The sequence below is a fragment of the Lipophrys pholis genome, assembly GCF_963383615.2.
Source record: "Lipophrys pholis genome assembly, chromosome: 17".
Taxonomy (NCBI): Eukaryota; Metazoa; Chordata; class Actinopteri; order Blenniiformes; family Blenniidae; genus Lipophrys; species Lipophrys pholis.
Window position 1 is genome coordinate 9,954,343 of NC_137643.1, and position 18,876 is coordinate 9,973,218.

Below are 18,876 nucleotides of genomic sequence, written 5' to 3' on the forward strand. Positions count from 1 at the left end.
GCTTGTGAAGTGAAAATGTGAGACAGCGAGCATACACCCCTCACTAAATGCAAAACCAGTTGGCAAACTTAAGTCAATCTCGGCCCATTAAAAACTGCCCAGATTTATTGAGTATTCGATTCCATTCAAGCAAATGCCTTTTCTTCACACATTTGCCACCCTAAATATCAAAAAATATGAAGCCTTCTTTCTGTTGGAAACTCTTCACCGACCAGAGTCACATCTCTCCATGCCCACCTGTTATTTGTCATTTCCATGCTAATCAAGTTTTGCTCTCTCTCTTCTATTGTGTTGCACATTTTCAACAATGCCATCAATTTCTGCCAAAGACAAAAATAGCCACAGTTCATTTTTGTACTGAGATTGGAAGGATGCAGAAGATTGCAGGTGCCCACACAAAGATCTGTTCAGTTTTACTTTTCACATTAACTCTGAATGAGGCAAAAAAAGAAAAAATAAGTGCCGTTTGTGGAATTATGAAACTGGTCATTTTATTGTACATAACTAAATGTAAGTATCTTTGCATTGCAGTGACATCTTTAACAAATGACACAGAGACCATAAACTTTTGGAAGTTTGGAAGGTATTGAATCTTTAGGTGCCGGCAGTGAAGCAGAGATAACAAGAAACTGTGCTCCACTTTCAGTGTCCTATCTGTGTTAATTTAATGAGCGATATGAATCAGTGCAGGGTTAATTACATACTTTGTAGAGATTAAGCAGAACTTGTGATTTATGATAGTGATCTATACAAGGATATTATTATTCTGACTGAGACCAAGAGGTACACCATTGGATTTTCTAAAACTGCGCTAAAGCATTCAACAGTTCAAGCACCTCCTAACTTCAAGAATGAATATGATCTTCTCATTAAGCATCTATCGCCGTTTAGACAACTTCACTCTTGATTAATCACAGTGCTGCTGTTATAATTGTACACTTGTCAGAAGGCATAGTTGAGCAGGGAATGAATTACTTTGACTGACAGAAATGTGAAACTTTCCGTAAAGGATCGGAGGGTGCGGGAAAGTCAGACATCATTCAAGAGTCAAATCTCTTTCAGATCAGGCCTGACAGCCCCAGGAACATGAAATAAGGGGCAAGATAGCTTCATGGCTATGACAGTAAAGTTTAACCTGACCTGACACTATTGGACAAAAACAAATGTCACTGTTTTTATGGATTAAAAACACATTCTGTTATAGATTAAGGAATGTCAAATATTTACTGTTTCAAATGTTTAATGGAAAATGCGCCCAAATTGCAGAACCGGGTTTTAAAAGGTGCCCACTTCAGCAACTGCCTGTCCAGAGAATGACTGATCATCAGACAAAGGGGAATGTTGGATATTGAAATATTAATGCTTAGAAATGTGTTGGATGACACTGATCATTATGACCATTTTGCTGCTTCCAAGCAAACTGACGCACTCTGGTATTAACGTCTGCAGCAATTTCAGCTGAAGCATCACATCTGTAGAACCAGACCACATAGGCCAGCCATCTCTCACTTTATGCCCCAATGAGCCCCAATTGTCTATTTCCAGGTAGTTATTTTGCTACTCCTTCCTTTTTTTGAACCACTTTTGATAGATGGCGACCACTGCAGAGCTGCAGTTTAGGGGATGCTCTGACCTGATCTTTTAACTGTGTTAATTTGGCCCTGGTCAAACTTCCTCAAATACAGTGGCTTGCCAATTTTTTCTGCTTGGATCACATCATGTCCACTTGCTTCTCGATGTGTGTCAAGATGAAGAGATACACCACCCCCCCTCCCTTGTTTTGATAACAATACACTTCCACTGTTTTCACCACATTAAAACCTCAACATCACAATCCAACTGTCACCATATCACACACTCATATACTGACAGACACACACTACTACGTTTGAATAGCCAGTCAGACTTAGGGATCCTAAGTACACACGCACAGATATATGCATCCACACACACTCACACACACACACACATGCAGACAGACACATACAAAGATGCACGCATGCACACACGCACACAAACGCATGCACCTAGTCAAACACACATGCGGACACATATACACGCACACACTCACGCATGCACACACACACACACAAACACACCCATACACGCACGCGGACACACATACACACACACACCCACACATACAGCATTAGAGAACCCACCTAGAAGATGAGTGTAGCTAGAAACACGCTCAGGTTTGTCACCTGGAATGTACGAGGAATGGGCACGCAAATAAAAAGACAAAAAGTTTTTGAACACTTAAACAAACTACAGGCAGACATTGTCTTGTTACAAGAGACACACACACCTACAACAGGACATCACAAATTGATATCACCACAATTCCCTCACACATACTCAGCTTGTTTTAACTCCAAGCAGAGAGGCGTAGCTATATTAATCAACAATAAAATACAATTCTCGTGTAAAGACACAATCACAGATCCAGAGGGAAGATTTATAATTATTCACATCTCTCTTCAGAACATAGAGATGTGTATCGCAAACATCTATGGCCCAAATGTTGATGACCCCTCCTTCTATCATAATTTCTTCACCACCCTCTCAACACACTCTGATAAAACACTGATAGTGGGAGGAGACCTCAACATCGCCTTCAATCAACAAGTAGACAGAGCTAGTAAAGCAGCAAACACCCGACACTGGGAATCTACAGACATAGTCCAGCAGTACATGAGTGACTATGGTCTTTGCGACGCCTGGCGCACCTCTCATCCCACTCTTAAAGAGTACACCTTCTACTCAGCAGTGCACCAATCTTATTCGCGCTTAGATTACTTTCTGGTGAGTAAATCAGTGATTAAAGACTTCTTGGACACACAGATTCACCCCATTACTATCAGTGACCATGCACCTGTCACTATGACAGTTACTAATAGAACAATCACCCCTCCTATTAGACAGTGGAGATTTAACACGTCACTGCTTAAGGATCCAGATTTCCTCACATTCTTTAAAAAACAATGGACAATCTTTTTAGAAACAAATGACCTGCCTGGTGTCTCTCCCTGCGTCCTCTGGGAGACGGCTAAAGTTGTCATGAGAGGTAAAATCATTTCTTACTCCTCATACAAGACCAAAAGAGAAAAAAAAAAGGAGAAAGAACTGGAAGATAAAATCAAAACCATGGAAACAGCTCATGCTGCCTGCAAAGACGACAGCCTATTAATGGAACTAAGAAAATTTAAAATAGAGTTGAACAAAATAATTGAACATAAAACACAATTTCAACTGCAGAGACTACGCTGGGAGAACTTTGAACATGGTAATAAATCCAGCAAACTTTTAGCCAATCAGTTAAAACGAAATAAAGAAAAATGTACAATCCCCTCAGTCCAAACTCAAAATGGTAAAATCACTTTTAACCCACAAGAAATAAACAATACTTTCAGAGAATTCTACAAAAAACTTTACTCTTCACAAATTGATCCTTCACAATCTGAAATAGAGAGCTTTCTGAGCACAGTCAACCTCCCAAAATTAAAAGAAGAACAGATCCAAGGTCTAGAAGCTTCCATCTCAGTAGAAGAACTGCAGGAAGCTCTCCAGCACATGCCTGATGGTAAAGCTCCAGGACCTGATGGATACCCCACTGAATTTTACAAAGAATTATGGTCTTTACTCTCACCTATTTTTTTCAGAATAATTGAGGAAATTAAAGAATCTTCAACTCTCCCCCAACATATGAACTGTGCAAATATCAGTCTTCTTCTAAAACCGGATAAAGATCCCACACTACCATCTAGCTATCGGCCGATATCACTAATCAATGTAGATCTTAAAATAATTAGTAAAACATTAGCAAGCAGACTGGAAAAAATCACACCCCACATCATACACCCAGATCAAACTGGGTTTATTAAAGGACGACACTCCACTAATAATACACGTAGATTAATTAATCTTATAGACCACTGCCACCACAATAAACAAAAAGCCATTATCACCTCCTTAGATGCAGAAAAAGCCTTTGATAGGGTAAATTGGAAATTTCTACTTGCTACACTACGGAAATTTGGATTTAGAGAATATTACCTTTCCTGGATAAAAATACTGTATACCTCACCCAGTGCCTGTGTTAAAACCAATGACCAAATGTCCTCAAGGTTCAATCTTGAGAGAGGCACCCGACAGGGGTGTCCACTCTCACCATCTCTCTTTGCAATTTTCATCGAACCACTAGCAGCAGCCATCAGACAGAATAATAACATAAAAGGAATACGAACAGCAAATATAACACATAAAATATGTCTCTATGCGGATGATGTGCTAATTTTCCTGCAAAACGCACAGACCTCTCTTCCAGAAACAATAGGGTTGATAGACAGATTCTCCTCAATCTCAGAATATTCTATAAATTGGAACAAATCAGTAGTCTTGCCTATCAACTCTACATTTCAGCAGACACCTAACACCCTACTAAAACCAGGGAACATCAAATATCTCGGCATTAACGTCTCAGCCAAACTCTCAGACTTGGTACACTTAAACTACACCCCCCTTATTAAAGCAATAGAGGAGGACCTCACTCGATGGAGGACACTCCCAATTTCACTTATGGGGAGAGTAGCAACAATCAAAATGATGATCTTGCCTAAAATTAACTACATCTTCTCAATGATCCCAGCAAAACCACCAAAAACCTGGTTTAACACTCTTGATTCTCATGTCTCAAAATTCTTATGGAAAAATAAACCATCACGTATAAGTTTAAAAACACTCCAGAACACCAAGGACCAAGGTGGTTTAGAACTCCCAAATTTTTATAATTATTATCTGGCCAATAAACTACTTTATGTTGTAAAATGGATCAATCAGAAACCCCTAGATGAAGGCTGGCTAGACGTTGAAAAAACATTCTGTGAAGATCTCCAAGTCAGAGATCTTCCCTTCTTCAGTCCTGACATCAAAAAGCACAGCTGCTTCAAAAGCATCAATATAAACACGTCGCTGACAGCTTGGTGGGAATTTCTTAAAATAAATGGATCTACACTCATTCCCTGCAAACTCACACCCATCTGGAACAATCCCGACATCCTGCAAAGAAAAAAACCAATAAACTTCCCAAGATGGCAAAATAAAGGAATAAGACACTTAGAACAACTTATCTCCAATAACTCTTTTATTCCATTTAATGAACTAATAGAAACATATGGTATCAGTCAAAACAACTATCTGGAATATCTTCAGCTTAAGTCAATAATACAAACTAAGTTCAAACTAGAACAGATTAACTTGAACTTACCTCAGACAGTGACAAACCTCCTGAAGATCTCAGCACCTAAACCTCTTTCTAAAATTATCTCAATCCTGTCAGGTTCAAATATCTCAATATCCCTTCCCACGTTCAAATGGGAAGAAGATCTCAACATCAACAGAGACCCAACGTTTTGGTCAGAAATCTGTACAAATACATTCAAAATGAGCAAAAACCCCAATATACAGCTCATACAATACAAGATCCTTCACAGAGTTCATTACACAGGACAAAGGATGTTCAAGATGGGGCTCACTCCCACTAACATATGTTCAAACTGCACAGGTGATCTCCCAGATACTTATCTACACGCACTTTGGCTGTGTACGCCAGTCCAAACCTTCTGGCAAAAGATTTGTGAAGATTTATCGTTATGCCTGGGCCACCCTATTCCAGTCTCACCTTCACTTTGCCTGTTAGGAGATCTCACAGAAATTAAAAGAGAAAAAAATGAGTCCTGCATGCTCCTGGTTTACCTAAGCGTCGCAAAAAAGGCGATCCTCATGAACTGGAAATCCAAAAGTAATTTGAATATAAAGTTATTTAAAAACTTACTTCTAGACCACATCACATTGGAGAGAATGTCTGCTTGTAGGAAAAATCATTTGACAGAATTTGAGTCCACATGGTCCCCAATAATTAAATACACCATGTAGCCCTGTGGGGGGGGGTAGTGGCTCCACCCCGGGGCTCTGGGGACCGTCCGTGGCTGGGGCGTCGTGGCTTTGGTGGTTGGTGGCTCTGTGGGCTCGGGGGTGTCCTGGCATCTATGCTGGGGGGTTACGGCCTGGCCTGGGGAGTCCTGGGCGGGGATGTGGGGGGGGCTCTGCTCTGGGCCGGGGTCGGGCCCGCTGGGGCGGGATGGGGGGGCTGGGCGTCGGGCCCCGGCTGGGCTGTCGACTGGGGGGAGGTTGGGGGCGGGTTGTCCGGGCCCTGGGGGTGCGGGGCCTCCCCCTTCCCGGTGGGGGTGCCCGCTGCGGCGCTGGGGGTGGGTCCTCCCTCTGGCCCCCTCCCCCGGTGGGGCGGGTTGGCCCCTGCTGCCGCGCTCCGGGTCTGCCTCATTCCCGGATTGGGGGGAGCGGGGTACGGGGGGGGCTCCGGGTTCTGGATGGACGGTTAACTGAGAGTGACCTCCAGGGCCTGATAGGGGTGTGCGTGTGCGTGTGAGTTGGGGTGTGTGAGTTGGGGTGTGTGGGTTGGGGTGTGTGGGTTGGGGTGTGGGGCTGTGTGGAGTGGGCGAATGAGGGGGGGTGCCCTGGCCACTGGCCTCCGGCTGGGCTCGCACTGGGCCCTGCGGGTCTCGGACTCTGCTGTCTGGCCGTTGGGTGGGGTGGGGGCTCCCTGCCCGGGTCCCCTTGCGGCGCCTTGTTTGGGGGGGTGTGGCCCCCCTGGTCCTAGGCCGGCCGCTCGGGGGGTGGGGTGGGGCAGCGCGGGGGGTCCAGCTGGGCCAAGGTCCTAGCGACGGGGGGACCCCCTCCCTCAGAACCCTCCCTGCCTTACCTCACCTTATATTACCCCACAATAGGGAACAGTGGGGCGGTGCCTAGGTGGGGGGTCCAGGCTACTTAATTGCGGTCTGGGTCCTCCCCCGACTTTGCACCACCCACAATTTTAACCACACTTAGTCATGCAGGGTCTTGAGGGGGTAAGCCGCTTTCGGGGTTCTGCCGCTTGTCAGCGGTAGAACGCCCGGGCCCCGCTACCCCCCAATTTTAAACCGCACCATAGACACACACATCGCATCCACCTTTTCAAAACACAAAAACACACCCTTACATACATCCAACACACATATAGGGCAGGGGAAGGGCGGGAGACGTGGCTCCCCCCAGCACCTCCCGCTGGGGTCCCGCCCCGGCCCGGGGTGAGTGCGGCTGGAGTACGGGGGGCGCGCTCCCTCGGGCGCGGCGCTTGTGGGGGGGCTGGGGTGCGGTGCTCCTTCTCCACTTGCTGTTGGATTGGTGGAGGTTGGGATACCGCGGTGGCCGGGAGGGGGCCCGGCCGGCGGCCTGAGGGTGCGAGAGTCATCACTCCCCCCCCCGTTCCGTGTGTGTGTGTGTGTGTGTGTGTGTGTGTGTGTGTGTGTGTGTGTGTGGGTGTGTGGGTGTGTGGGTGTGGGTGTGTGTGTGTGTGCGGGGTGGGTCATGGGTTGGGTTTCCCAATCAAGACCCGGGGGGAGGGGTTATGGGGCGGGTGGATTATGAGGCTCCTGGGGGTGTAGAGTTGACTGTTCTCCGACCGGGGCCTGCGCCGGGCTTCGCTTTCCTGGGTCTGGGGGCGGGGCTGGTCCGGGGCGCGGCGGCTGGGGCCGTCTCTGCCTTACCGGGTTGGGGGGGGCGGTGGGTGGGCCTGTTCCCGGGGGTGCGGTGGGACTCGCCGCCGGGGTTGGGGGGGCTCTCGGCCCGCTCGGCCCGGGGGCCCTGCTCCGGCCTTTTCTCGGCTTGGCGGCTTGGGTCGGGGCCTGGGGCCCTGTGCCCTTTGTCCTTCTCTTGTGGGCCCCTCTTGCCTGGGGGGGATTCCTCTCTGCATTCTCCGTCGGGTGCTTTTTGGGCGGGGGCGGGGCTCTCTGGGGTGGTTCGCTGGGGTCTCCCCGGGCCTGGGGGGCTTCTGTCTGCCGGGGTGGCGGTGTCCGGGCGCGGTGGCCTCGGACCCCGGGGTGTCACCACGGGTCCCCCCACAACAGTTCCGGCCACACCCAGTGGACAAGCCACACACACTCACATACACGCACACACACACACACACACTTTCACTCCTCACGAAAGGTGCTTCTGAAGTTGCTTGTTGTCTGTCATCATTTGCTCAAACTTTAAAAATCATGTTCCTCTTTTGTTGTTGCCTCTTTGTTATTTCATGTTCCTGCTTCACGTTACTGTCTAGATAGAGCTGCTCAGGCTGGTTAAATCTAGGAAATCATCTTACTGTCTAGATAGAGCTGCTCAGGCTGGTTCAATCTAATAACAGTTGGAAAGTATTTGGATGAGTGTGATTATTGCAAATAATATATGTAGCACAACAAGGACATTGTATGTTATCCCCTTCCCCCCACCCCCCTCCCCCCACCCCCCTCCCCCCTCCCCCCTCGACTTTCTTCTCTCTCTTCTCTTCTCTCTCTCTTTGTGCGTTCCCCCCCGGTCGTGTACGGCAGCCATGCCAGCTTCTGACGGAGAAGGCAACAGGAGGAGACTCCAGGTCTCTCCCTGTTGCAAGACCAAAAACTGTTCTGACTCCGAAGGCTCTCAATCACATCATATTGTTGGCCCAAGCTGCCGAACAGGACAAGGGAAAAAAAAAAAAAAAAAAAAAAAAAAAAAAAAAAAAAAAAAAGATGAAGAGATACTGTATCACGTTATTCTCATCACATACCATAATGTTATGGCCAATCAGTTGCACCCTGGCTGACAGTAACTTGAATACAGAACATTAAATGATATTCTATAAATGTTGTACTTCATTTACAACTGGATCATTTGGATACTCAGAGCTAACTGACAGTACGTGGAGTCCCAAGTTAGAAACCTCTGTTGGCTATTGGATTGTGATCTGTGTGAGATTTTTATCCACAGCCACCTGATAGTTGCATGGGAGTGAGAGGAAAGAGTGAAGTGGAGATAGGGCTTGATCTTCCACTCTGCCTTACTTATTCTGTGAGTGTTCTTTATGTTGTTGGGCAACCCATTTCACAACAGAAAACTGTGATCGCCAAATAAATCCAACGCTTCCTGCAGAAACCTACGGGGGTTTGTCTTCACACATGAACAAGACAGGTTTTTTTTTATTGTTTTTTTTTTTTTTTAAATAACAACACATGGATTACAGTCATCAATTAAGACGAAGAGAGGGTCTTTATCTTCCTAGCACTGCTAAATCCCAAATCACCCAGTTGTCTTAGAGGACTTCAAGAGTCTTTTCAGTGTTGCCCTTATCTCCGTTTAGCTCTGGCTGTTTTTTACACCCACACTGTGAGACGCTGCTCGGGTGCTGTCATAAGAGCTCTTCAAACTAATTCTCCAAGCAACCATCTAATGGCAATGGGGAGAAAGTCCCATTCTACAGCTTGATAATACCACCTTCACTACTCCACGTCACCGAGGTTATGCTTTTCTGTAGGAGCTGTTTCTGCTTTCAGCAATATATTTTTTTTTTATCAATTTCACCTGTTAAAATATTGTGCTGAGAGGAAGATCCCAGGAGAAACAGTGAATAAAAATATTGACCGGTGAAAACACATGTGAGCTCCTGGTCAGAGGAGATAACATAGATAGCGGATTTCGGATGCAAGTTGACCCTTTCACTTTCACCAGTTTAGAAGGGAAAATACACAAGAGCATCACATCAAACACTATCAAATTAAAGACATTACATAGAAAGTAAGAAAATGATGTGTTCATATTTTTCCCCTGCTGAGAACACTTGAAGTATTAAGTAGGAAGCGTGCCCTTAAGTTTTTATCGTCTCAGTGTTGACTCAGGATAGATTTATTGTCCTCTACTAGTGATCCTAATAAACCATGAAACGTAAAGTAGAAATTTCCAGTTCTGACATTGGAGAAGTATAAGAAACTCTTTGATGTCAGACAAAAGAATATAGGGCAGTAGCAAAGTACATCTTGTTTGGGGACTGAATTCAGGTCAGTTAATATGAAGTACTTCAGCTTGCAACCAAAAATTCTGTGTTTTCTTCGTGACGTCCCAAAAGAAACCAAACTCAGCAGGTCAAACCAGGTCAGGTGAAGCAGAATTTAATGGAGGACAGTGTAATAAGACATTCTAGATGAGAGGGAGATCCGATGTATTATTTAAAGAATAGCTAGGTCTTTATCTAACTCTGAGCTGCCTTTTTTAGAGGAAAAGCCAAAAATAGTTCCATGATATCACACATCTGAGAGTAGTGGCTTATGAAAGAGGGTTTTAAAGAGGACTGGCCCAAATAGGATGGGTTTTGGTGGAGGACTCTTTGCTGGTGTCAAATTTATACTTGCAGTGTGCCTGAACTCAGAGATCACGCACAGGTTAAGACACATCCACACACCTACACACTAACCACATTTTTCTCTCTCTCTCTCTCTCTCTCTCTCTCTCTCTCTCTCTCTCTCTCTCTCTCTCTCTCTCTCGCTCTCTCTCTCTCTCGCTCTCTCTCTCTCACGGATCTATCTCAAACTACAGCAGCCTTCCTGTGCCAGTAGTAATTAAAACTGTGGCAATGGGCTCCGGGCAGCTTCTCCCCCTCATCTCACTACAAGGTCACTGAGGCTCTTGGTAAGACGACTGAGAGTGCGTCTGGCCCCACCGAGACGTAATGTTTCCACAAAGAGTCGAGGTGAATCAGTGACTTCATCACAGTGGAGATCTATTCCGACATTCTGCACACACAAACTGCTTACCACAATCCATTTGAAGTAAATACTGAAGCTTTGCTGCCTCGATGTTTGAACTCATTTACGGCACAGTTGAGCTAGTTGTGTGTTGGTGAGGTGTTCAGTGCGGATTCTCCGCTTACAGTCAAGTGAACAAGGTTTCGAGTAACTGATCTGGTCAAGCTGGTCAAAAAGTCAGTCTTTGTTGGGCTTCAATGCTTGACAATGTGATTGAGCTGTCCAGGGTGCTGATCCTGAAGCCAACCACTAAAAACAATACTTCCTGCAAAAATGGTGGCCTCATTATGTGCATCACCCATTCAGCTCATTAACTACATGTTTTTACAGATCCCGTATATTGCCATGCAAATGTCAGACATATGCAAATCATTAGGTTGGTTTCTGTGTGTTCAGTTAGTTTTGCCAGTTCATCCTGACAGAGGACCTTGTTTTGTGTTGACATCAGCATTGTGCATGCACTGTGTTCCCTGCACTTGGGTCCAGTAAAACAAATTTACAGCACCCACTACATCCTGTATATCCCTTCTCTGTGAGACAGCATTAGGGCTACTGAGAGACCTAACTGTTAGCGTCAGCACTCTAACATGCCCACAGTGACAATGCCAACATCGCAGTGTTTACAAGGATGTTGCCCTGTTCGCCATCTCAATTTACAATGTTAGCATACTATAATTTGCTAATTAGCAGTAAAAACATAGTACAGCTGAGCCCACATAATTAGTTTCTCTGTTTTTTTGGAAATGCACCAAAGTACTGGACAAATTTGAAATTTGCCAGCGTTGTGTGATGAGTCAAGATGTCCACTGAGGGCATCGCATTTAATTTTGACATGAAAATCAATCTTCTGCATAGTGTTTATTCATCCCCATCTATAGTCCTAAACCAGATGCGTGTGCAGATTGTTTTTGATTTTGCACACTTTGAAGTAGATTGAGAAAATGTTATCATTGCTTTTGTCTTATAAGCTGTCCTCATGTATTTTCTCTAAGCAAATCAGACGCTCCTCTATCCATCTACAAATGATTCTTCTATACCTGCTTTATGGAGGCTAGAGTTATAGGGAACTGGAGGCAATTATAGCAAATCCCAAAAGAAGGACATACCCCACTGCTTCACAGACACACACACAATAATCTGCACACTTTCTCGCAGACACACAATTTATTGTCTAAAACTGGCAATGCGTACACACGTGTGTGGAGGCTGACCTACTAATAAGACAAACGTAAGTATTTTGTGGATTTGCCTTCATGATTTTGGAGTATTGCGCTTGTCTACCAGATAACAAACACACAAAAAAGTGTACCCTCAGGAGTACAGTATATACTAATACCTTTATTTGTTGATTTTATTTATTATCTGAACATCTGCTGTTAAACTTTTGTTGTTGTTTTTTCTAACAGCTTTGACTTTGTTAAAGGTTATATCTCATAAGAAGTACCATTTTTTTTTCTCCCAAATTCCAATTTAGTACATGCTGTAACACTGCAACCTGTGAGACCTTCCTCCAACATGTCCAACTCCATTACATTACACTTCATTTTGTGCTCGCAAGAACTCAGCACTAGATTCAACCACTATATGGAAATTGCAAGGAAACAACCGCTAAAATGGTTTGCAGCAGTTTGTTTTGTGTAAACAGGGCCTAACGCACAAACAACTCTCACTTGAATATTCCTGTTTTGGCGTGATGCCACACCATATGTTATTCTCAGCTAATCACTTGCAAAAAATACATGATAAATTGGATGCTCATGCATATATATTTCCATCATGCTTTATACAGGATATTACTTAATCAGGTCCTGACAGTCACCAAGAAACATACAGGTCTTTGACATTTGGAAGGCTGAGAATGCAGGCTGCAACATTCTACTGCAAACTCACAGAGGCTGCATCCACCATCAGATTTGAACAAGGCCACCAACTGTGCAAACCACAACTCCACCTGAGGCTCCATACTCTTTATATGATGCAACTTTATCATCCAACATTTTTAAATCTCCTCCTCTACATCAAATATCCTTCAGGGTGGTCAGGGAGTTTTTTCACCACCAGCATCTAAACTTTATTGATTCCTATTTATTACCTGTGTCATGATTTTTGTTATTAAAGTCTAATTACCAAAACTTTTAACATCCATTGTGCGTTTCTTCAATAAAAACATTGCTTCTTTATGAAATGCATACAGTTAGTCTGCACTATCTAAAATAATGGCCCATCCAATAGTTTTATATAGCCATCAACAGAGCCATGCAGTTAGTAGGGCTGAAAATTAGCATTTTTATTTGATGTTCCTTTTGATAGATCCTTGCGCTGTTGCTTATAAGTGCACTTAGCAGGAGTTAGACGTTGTTGCTCGGACCATGTTATAGCAGCCTCAGGAGAATACTTCAACTAATGAGTTAGATATAGTTGTTAAACCCCTTATTACCAGCATCCCTTGCAAATGTCTCTTTGTTTGTGTGTTTTGCAATACACCTGCCTGATTTGGCATGGGATTGGTTATCAATGGTGCATAAATTACAGTCAACAAGCCTTACAAGCTTTCCTCGCCCAAGCAGGAGAAATAAGGAAGATGCAGGAGTGCATCTAATCGCACTGACAGATCTAATAGCATTGATTGGTCCTAGCGGGACTGCCTCGCAATAGGATCTGCTGGTGCTAATTGTGTGGTTGGCCTTTGAATAATGAAGTGGCTATCACAGAGAAGTTAGATAAAAAGAAAGAATGGTAGACGGTAAATGGTAAATATCAATGGCAACTCAAAGCTATTCACTAATAAGTTTCATGCAACGCACAATCGCAAACAATGCAGACGTCCAATTAATCTGAGTATATCCCTCACACAGATATGAATGAGGAAAATGGAGTGTAATTATGCTTACACACCTCTTCATATTACATTATTGATGATAGAATATTATCTACTGGCAAGTGTCAAGAAGCAGGCTATTACTCCAGGTTTCCCTGTGATCAATAATATAGCAGAAATAACAATGAGAGCAAACAGAAATTAAATTAAAATATCAGCTTTTTACTGTTCTGTTGCTGAAATATCAACAGTCATGCAAGTGGCAAAGAACAAAAATGTCCTTTATGATGGAATTCTGCTGCACTTCTCGTTAACGACTGCAAATTTAATATAACACATATGAAATCACAGTGACATTATAAAAACTGCATCATATTATTTTCATTTTACACTGTAATATTTCAATTTGCAACAATCAGTACTTTCAAGATTTGTTCTTAGAATTACCTCTATGAAAAAAAAATGCTTTTAAAACAACGAGAGAGAGGGGGAAAAAAATCACATAACAAAACAAGCGTGTGGTCAGAGCACATCTCCTTTCATGTACTCCCCCACTTAAGGAATCATTGGCCTAATAAAACCCTTCAAGGAAATAAGTTTTCAGCCATTTTAGAAACACACAAAGATCTGTGCCCCACTGAGAAACATACACATGATTTAAGATACACTCCAAAATGCTAAAAGGCTCACATGAATTATCTACCATACTGTGGACAGTAAAAAATACAAATTTCAAATGGAAACTTTCCTTTTCTGTCAATGAATACTCTATTAAAATCATTGACTATAAAAAAAAAGCTGAAACAAAATGGTCGGCAAAGCAATTGGCAGCTGGAATTAAAAAGCCTGCATGCTTATCTGTACTTAACACACACGTGTTATACGAAAGAGAAGACGAGCAAAATCTGTGAATAAAGACGGTCCACATACTGTGCGACAGAATTTCCCCTCCTAACTTGTACAGTGCACTTGAGATCTAACCTGCGACCTTCACCAGGTGGGTACGTCTGTATTTGCTCTGCAACGTTCAAATCCTGTACTTGGCAACAATACAAACAAGTGAAAACTTGTACAATAAAACGCAGAGAAATGTTGGTTTTTGGACCTTTTTACCTCGAAGAGAGTTCATCATCCAACTCAGTGCCCAGATATTTGAAGCTTTTGATATTTCAAAAGCGGTGCCTTGAAACAGGTTCAGTGCTGAACTGGATTTAGTCTTCCTAATATCGAGGCCACACGTAAGTGATGAATGACCTCAACTGACATCAGTATAGTTCTGTATAGTAATGACAAACTTTCAACAAACCACTTGAGGAGGAAATGCTCACACTGGAAAAATTCCACAGACAAATGTGATGATGAGAGTCTTTTGCAACATTATTTTTTCCCTAAAATGCCAACTTACTCATCCTGAAATAGAAATTAAATTAAATTGATGAATTAAAATTAGGCAGGCTATATAGTGAAATAGGAAGATGCAGAGACAAATGAGTTTTCGACACATTCAATCCAGTCACCTGAGTGTGAGAGCTTGATTGAATGCAGCCCAGAGAGATCTTTCAAAGCAAGCATGTTATGAAATGGAAAGGAAAGGTTTTATAATCGCGAGAGATGGTATCAAACACCTTCAAACACTCAACCTACCCGTGCCTATTATCTCTCCCTTCGCCCACAACACAACAGATTCAAAGCCCATCCATCCTGCTGGCGCCCCAGGACCCCATGTGGAGTAATAGCTAGGTAATAGTAGCGCTGTTGATCAAGAAACACGGAGGTGGTCCTGGGGTTTATTCAATATTCAAGAGAGGCATTTGGTGCACCATGGGAGTGCCCAGCTGGAGAGGCACCAGAAAGGGAGAAGCTTTGGACCCCACATGGACCCATATCCAGGACTCATTAGCACCAGGACGAAGGACGGAGACAGAGATGAATCTTGTGGGGAGATTGATTGAGAGGCCCAGTGGTAATAAAAGAATCAGGTAGTGCAGGAAATGACAGGAGCAAAAATGGAATGCGAATGTGGGAAACATGGAAAAAAAATGAGATGGGGCTGGCGTGCCAGTCATCAAGCATTTTGTGTGCATTCGGTGCTCTAGGCAGACATGCAGTATTTATGCACACCCACAGATCATAGTCAATCATCGTATGGCTCAGTCAAGCATGTGTTGGTGGAAAACAGCGACCCATTTTCTCCAATTATGGAAAAAGACGGAAAGGCAGCACCGTCAAGTCGTCTTATTTTTTGGTTGGGTAACTTTGGTGTTAAATGGAGAGGAGTGAATCCGCTTGATTCTACCTCAATTTATGCCGGAGATTTAAGCGTGATAGAGAACATATTGCGACTGGTATACTAGTCGAGAGATCAAATGTGCTAATAGTACATGCAGAACAAAGTGGCTTCAGATGTACATTCTGCACAGTAGCGTGGAGACATCACAGCTACACACAGTGACGAGGATGCACGGTCACTGTGTGGGCAGACATGCATAACATTTCTGCACACACAGACACACACACACACACACACACACACACACACACACACACACACACACACACACACACACACACACACACACACACACACACACACACACACACGAGATCACATATTCACAGGGCTGGGTTAAAACGTTGGAATTATTGTAATGATTTAGAATAACAACAACAATGATAACCACAATTCAAATCACATCAGAAAATGTATAATAGAAATAATGAAATAAAGCCAGTTACAGGGTTTTATTGTGCGCTGAACACATCTACAGAAACAGCAACCATCTAAATTGCTGTCTGTGAAGTTATTTTTGTAACAAATTGATTTTCTTGACAGGAACTAAACTCATTCCATTTAAAAGACATTATGTTATGCCGATTTGTCTCCCAACTTACATCCAAATTATGGAAAAAAAAGATTGAAAGAGGTCTCCATGAAAGGCATAGCTCACTTGGAGATAACTTAAACTCAGCACATGAAGATATATTGGTTTCTTCATTTTTCCAAATACTTTGAAGCTATTTGAGCCACATTAGCTGGGTGTGTGAACCGTTATAGCATCGTCAAACAGGAATCAACGGTTTGGGGATAAAATGGAACAATCTTGTCTTTCAAGGTATATATGTCACATTGATTTATGTTTGAAGATCAAATAGCTAAATGACTACTACTTTTGGATTTAAAATCAATAGCTAAACTATGTGTAGATTGCTGAATTTTCCATTATAACAAAAATAAAGATCGATTACCTTCCTGCATTTTCTTCTTTTCTATTGAGTTCTTTAGGCTCAATACAAATGCTTTATCATCTACTATTATCTAAAGCACATTACCCTTCATATTTTGGTAATTCTAGTTTTATAGCACAGAAAAAGATCACAAATAAAACATAATGCAGCTTCATGTGCAATACCTGTGCCTGTGAAGGATATTTCATTCCCTTTGTGGCTTTTCAAAGTGAGAATCACACTGTCAGTCTAGCCTCTGACACGTACTCCACCGTACGGTGTGGAAGGATAATACACATCATCACATGCTTCGCCCGCTAACTAGCCTGTAGACAGTTGAGTGATGTGACGGTCGCCTCCTCTCTAATAGTTTATGGTCTGCTGCAGCCCCTACTCTAACATGTCAATCATGTTGTGGCTTATGCCAACAAGTACACACACCCACCTACACACACGGTGACTGACGGATGTTCTGCTTATGCTTGCTGGACCCACACAACACCACAACACATCACTCTTATCGCAGGTCAGTGGCTGAGAGCTGGTTTTCATCCTCTTCCTCTCCTCCCTTTCTCTCTATTATTTACCACTGTCACGCAATTTCCTCTTCGAGTTTCTACTCCGACATATTCAAGTATGAAGAATTATTGTGGACACTTTCAGAATAAATGATAAAATCAAGGGCCTGAGGGTCTAATGTGATCCAAATTATGTTTGATAACAGGATTAGTACCTGCACTACCGAGTTTTGTGATCCATCCTTTCACCAATGTGCACCCAAGCATGTTTTGCGAGGTCTGGTGCTTGAATTGGCCTTGGCCGAAGACTCGGTTGATTTGCCTCTAAAACTGTGCTTGTATTCACTCTTTCCGAGTCGTTTGGGTTGCCCTCGACAAGTAATTAGTCACACATGCACAAACAGTGATTCACGGCTTGTTCGTTTACCGGTTGCACGATCACGCATCGAGTTTTCTCACTCTGACTGTCACCTCCATCAATTCCGGCCTTACTTCTCTAAACCTACAGATCAAAGTGTTGTAGTCGGACGCAATCAGAAAACACATGAGCAAAAACAGAACGAGGGGGGCAGACTTTGCAGGACAGATTAGACCAATGAGAGCACAGAGGTGGCTATTTAATAGATCATGAATGGACAACAAATATTGAAAATATTGAAAATAAGAAACTGTCAGTATAACATTAAACCGATTGTTGTTCATTTTGATGAGATAGTATTTTAGGTAGTAACATCATACGTTATAACTTTACTGGTATAATATAAATAATACTCATGTTGTGTTTGTGAAGCATTTCTTGATATAATTCCAAACCTATTACATGATAGTATGTTAAAACCATTATATATTGTGATCAATTTCAGTGTTGAGAATACTGTTTGCATTATGACGTAATGCATTATCAAAGCACCAACCCTTTTAAAGTAATGTGCAAAAAAAGTTATTATTGTATAATCATTGAAATCATTAACACCATTAAAATCACTTTCAGAAGCTGATTAATTATGTTTGTTGTGGATGAAAACAGCTGCTCTTTATTTCTTAATTGAATAAGCCTGTTTTTATATTATCAAACATGCAAAACATTTCACCTGCTCTGTCTATTGAATGTTGTCATGTCAAAGGCAAAACTTTACAGATAACAAATTAATTAAAACATTTTTTAATTGAATTTCCTACATGTAAATGGTAATTGGATTTCACTTATATAGCACTTTTCCATCTCATGAGCAATCCCCAAAGCACGTGCCATTCAAGGTGCTCAATCCATCCATTGGGAGCAGTTTGATGTTCGGTGCCTTGCTCGAGGACACCTCGACATGTGGACAGGGGGAGATGGGTATTGAACCTTCCGATTGAGAGAAAAAGACTGAGCCACAGCCGCTGTGGTTATTGTTCACTTCAGGCCCTTTTGAGGTATTTATTGAAGCTTTAAATCAAATGAGATATGACCCAGTATGGTTGGAGCAGCCACCTTGTTAAATCCCATGTCACAAAATAATTTATAAGGGCTTATTTGTTGAACACTATAGATTGAGGAATATTAAATGAGGAAGCATTAATCAATAAAAGGTGTCACTTGTCACTGGCGTGTGTCTGGGACCGAGAGGCAGGAAGGGACCACCTCCACCACCACATGACTTTATAGGACTGAACCATTCTT

At 42.9% G+C, this 18,876-nt stretch overlaps 1 protein-coding gene across 1 annotated transcript in view; it reads right to left on the reverse strand.

Moving 5' to 3' along the window:
- The window catches only part of gabbr2 (gamma-aminobutyric acid (GABA) B receptor, 2), a 197,413-nt gene that overhangs the window by 87,858 nt on the left and 90,679 nt on the right, over positions 1 to 18,876 (reverse strand). The gene's annotated exons all lie outside the window — the stretch shown is intronic.